Raw genomic sequence first — 4,914 nt, forward strand, 5'->3', positions numbered from 1 at the left:
AGTGGGCGGCGCGTCACGCCACTAAATATGGGAATGAGGAAAGTGGGCGGTGCGTCACGCGACACAATATGGTAATGAGCAAGGTGGGTGCTGCGTCACGCGACCACATATGTTCGCGAGCAAAGCGCGGGGCAAAGTGGGCGGCAAAGTGGGCGTCGCGTCATTCAAACAAATATGTTAATGAGCAAAGTGGGCGGCAAAGTGGGCGGCAAAGTGGGCGGCAAAGTGGGCGTCTCGTCATTCAACCAAATATGTTAATGAGCAAAGTGGGCGGTGCGTCACGCAACCAAATATGGTAATGATAAAAGTGGGCGGTGTGTCACGCCACTAAATATGGGAATGAGGAAAGTGGGCGGTGCGTCACGCGACACAATATAGTAATGATCAAAGTGTGTGGTGCATCACGTGACCACATATGTTCGCGAGCAAAGTGGGCGGCAAAGTGGGCAGCAAAGTGGGCATCGCGTCATGCAACCAAATATGTTAATGAGCAAAGTGGGCGGTGCGTCACGCAACCAAATATGGTCATGAGCAAAGTCGCATCACCCGACCAAATATGTTAATGAGCAAAGTGGGCAGTAAAGTGGGCGGCAAAGTAGGCGGCGTGTCACACGACCGAACATGTTAATGAGCAAAGCGGGCGGCAAAGTGACCAGCAGTAAAGGGTTCATCTGTTGAAGACACAGAGGGATGGAATCTTCAAGAATAGACACATGCAAACACCCACTATCCCAACAAATATTGTTAGAAAACACTGCTAGCTGGATGGGGATAATGTGCTGATAACTTCTTGCCCTGATTTTGGCATTTCATTATCGACGCCGAAAGATTAAAACAAGGCTTTTGCCGTCCCCTCTGTCAACCCAGATTTTGCAGTCTGCGAGGAACAATGCGTGTGAGAGGTCTGTTGTCTATTACCATCATGTTACCTTTGATATTGAGAGAAAACCGCAAACTCCTGCCTCCGTTCCAGCTCAAAACAAATATGAAAATACCATGTGGCTATTCAATAACAAAAACAATTCTTTTGCTTCATTGCAGCGTGTTCATAGGGCTGCAACATATAAATCATCTGAAGAAAAAGGGATACACAGTTAATGATTTTGATATAACTGCTACTGTTCAATTTTACTTTTGTGATTCCGTCTCTTGTTTATGGTGAGTTGATTGTTATTGTAATTATTATTCGAATGCATCCAAAATGATCAACAATGTTACCCACTGACTCTAACAATCATTGAAGCTTGAACGTCCAACTCTGGTCAATACCCAGCTCTCTTTTTTGCTTCAGGGTTAGATCCCACAGGCTACACTTATATAAATGTAGCAGCGACACCAACCTACAGGTCCGTTTGATTCACCTTCTGTTCTCGACAAAATGTCACCCTGCATTAAATTCCTTTCCAAAGAAGAATGGTGTACCTAAAAAGGCTAAAACTAATGATGACCTTCATGATGAAGAAGACATGACTATGCAAGAAATATATCATGGCAATTTATGGATAGATTATATTAGTGTATTGGCAAAAGAGGTTAATAAGGATTGTGTAATTTGTGCACCAGCTAGACCAGAGGTGGGCAATTAAATTTCCCAAGGGGCCGGGTTATATATTGTGACCGTTGAGAAGGGCCGTCAAACACAAAGAGAGGAGGACAAGAGAAAATAGAAAATAAAAATCATGTGTGATTATGAATCTACACTGTAAAAATGCATAGAAACTGTTGGTTTGTTGTGTTTTATTTAATTTAAACCACATTCCATTTAAAGATTGTCAATGTGGCTCATACATTTCAAAATTTACTTAAGGGACAAGAAATGCTCCTAAAATAGCCACGAGAGAAGATTTAGAAAAAAATAATTAAACAAGAAGGTTATGTTTCAGTTACGTCATAATAAACAAAAAACAATCCATAAGACAAAATGTCAGAGACAACAACAATGTCAGTTTTATAGTTTTGCTCTGACTCCAGGAGGGCCACATAAATACAGTCAAAGGGCCGCATTTGGCCCCCGGGCCGCACTTTGCCCAGGTCTGAGCTAGACCAACTCTGATGATTGTTGTTTGGAAGCTCATATGAAACATAATGAGTCACTCATGCAAATATGGAAATTACAGCATTCCAGAACTCCAATGGTTTGAATCATTCATGTATTACCGGAATAGTGTTACATGTGAAATGTATCAGAGTTGGCCAGCGAACTGTAGTTTTCACGGCTCAATAAATGCCCATAGGCAGAGTTCACATTCAGCTGGTTGATTCTAAGGGAGTCACAAGGATGGAAATGATTTCACTTCAGTCCATAGCTCTACAGGCTTGCAAGGTGCAGACCACTCCATTGAAATATTACTTTGGGGACCCGAGTCATTGTGACTTGGACTCAAGTTGCTGTTTTGATGACCTGTGACCCGAAGAAAAAAATGAATGCCTTGAGACTCAACTTGGACTTGGAAGTTAAGACTGAAGAGATCTTCAATTGACTGGAGACACGATGACTCAGATGACTTGGGTGACTCAGTCTTTTCTGTTCTAAACACATTTTTAACATGTGAAACTCTCTTCAGTAAGTAGGGTTGGATTTGCTGAATGCCGACAAGAGCTCACTGCTGTGGTTATCAAACTTGGGTGATCATCTGATCTATGATCAAGACGTGATTCACCATATTATAACCTGCAGTGAACTAAAACGGTGTTTGTTTATTTCTTGTATTATTCGTCATTGATTGCTGTGAAGTCCTTTGATTTCAGCAGAGCTGCGAGTCAACATGACGTGCACCAGACTGTAGCTTCGCCTCCATACACTCCCACAACTGTGGCCACCGCAGATATTAGCAAGTTGGTAGTCTGTGATTGGATACTTCTATAAACGTGTCGTGGGTCCACTGCAGCTCAGAATGCATGCAGATTATAGATTTAATCCAGAGCGAGTACCGCTCCTTCCACATCCTGTGTGTCAGAAGACTGCGGAGTGCAAAAAATGCGGCGAATGCATCTCGCAGGACGGCCTTCTTTTTAGGACTCTGGTGTCTCACTAAACATGTAGCCATTTCTGATGCTCAATGTTTCTGTAATCTGACTTTCATTTGCTATTTGATTCCCCTTACAAGAAACAACAGAATTGGGAAACTTCACATGCACTAAAAAGGAAGCAAAAGAGATGTGGGTAATGTTTTAGATTTTCACAACTCCATTTTTGATACTACTCACTGAAACAGTTTGCAAAGAGTCAGGAGTCAAGAGTCAGATCAGGATCAAAAAGGATGTTTTTAAACTTCTTGATCGGTTTACTGTGTTGCACAAAGGACAAGGAAACTTGAGAAACTGGCATTTAGAGTTCAAAAAGCTCCGTGGATTTAGAAACATGAGTCGTCTGGAACAGAACTTCAGATCTTTTAAAGTGAGGTCTTTATTGGTCCATGTGAACTTAGAACATCAATGTAGATGTTTGCATCTCATTTAATAAATCTGCTCATTTTTAAAAGGTCTTATTGAAATAATCTCAACATGACATCTAAAATGATGTGTTCAGGGTAGCTCCTGAGTTTGGTTCTGGTCGGTGCAGGACACTACACATGCTTCCCGGAGAGACAGACAGGGGACACTTCTCTACATCACTGTAAAAACAGGCACGGTCATTGCACAAATCTGACGTGTGTGACCTTGTTAAAAACATATCAATGTCCTCTGACTCTCAGTTAGCGCCATATTAACCATCAATGCAGCTCTTAGCTCAGGGTTGTCCAGTGTCACTGATCAAACACAGAACACTCTTTCATCCATAAACAATGATGTCGAAGGGGTTTGGTCGTTCTAAAGTCTTTGCAAATGAAACAAAGCCATACACAATACGATCCGTCGTCACTCAAACTCCTCCATAACTGTGATCAGCTGCAGGCGACGACAGTGACACGGCTCCGTGAAGGCGCAGTGGCGGCAGCCAGTAGTCGGACTTTACAGTCGGGAACCGAAATTAACATTTCAAATTAACAATTCCAGAGAATCTGATAATTTTGAACCGGTTCTGAATAGTAACCGTTTCTCGATGCCCATTCCTATGAACCACAGTCCTACACAATACCTCTGCACTGCCCGCATGTGGGTGTCAGCACCAGTGTTGCCAGTTACTTTGAAAAAGTAATCCGACTACTGATTACTCCCTAACCGAGTTACTTAAGTGATTACTTGAACTTAAAAGTCACTAAGTTAGATTACAAGTTACTTGTCAAGTCACATTTGGCAGCCGACTACAGCTCTCATTGCCTAAACAATATCTTTTATGCCAATTTTGAGGATGGAGTTCTTGGGGGTGTTTTTCCCATGTTTGGGGTCATTTTTTTTAGCACAATCTCAGTTATATGAATGTACAATGTTTCACTTTGACACACTCTAACCCATTGGAGTGATATACTGTCATTTTCAGTGAGGGTTGGTCTTCGTCCCCAATCCTGTTCTTGGTCTACATGGACAGGATTTCGAGGCGCAGCTCTGGTGAGGAGGGTTTGCGGTTTGGTGGCCTGATGATCCAGTCTCTACTCTTTGCAGATGATTTGGTTCTGATGGCTTCATCATTGCGTGACCTACAGCTCACACTGGATTGGTTTGCGTCTGAGTGTGAAGCGGCTGGGATGAGGATCAGCACCTCCAAGTTGGAGACCATGGTTCTCAACCATAAAAACGGATGGATTGCTCTCTCCGGGTAGGGACTGAGATCTTGTAGAATGCTTCCTAGAACCAACAATGCCAAAGCAGCTTCAGTCGTTTGACATTTCTTGTTTGGTGTATCGCATCACTGGATATCATGATGCCTAAGGAGCTTTTTCTTTTTTGTTTTTAATTCATCCCCTAGCATAGAGATATGTACAGGGTTTGTGTTTTCATGCATCTGTTTGTGCTTCTCGAAAGACAGACAACGTG

The sequence above is a fragment of the Synchiropus splendidus genome, chromosome 5 (assembly GCF_027744825.2).
Source record: "Synchiropus splendidus isolate RoL2022-P1 chromosome 5, RoL_Sspl_1.0, whole genome shotgun sequence".
NCBI lineage: Eukaryota > Metazoa > Chordata > Actinopteri > Syngnathiformes > Callionymidae > Synchiropus > Synchiropus splendidus.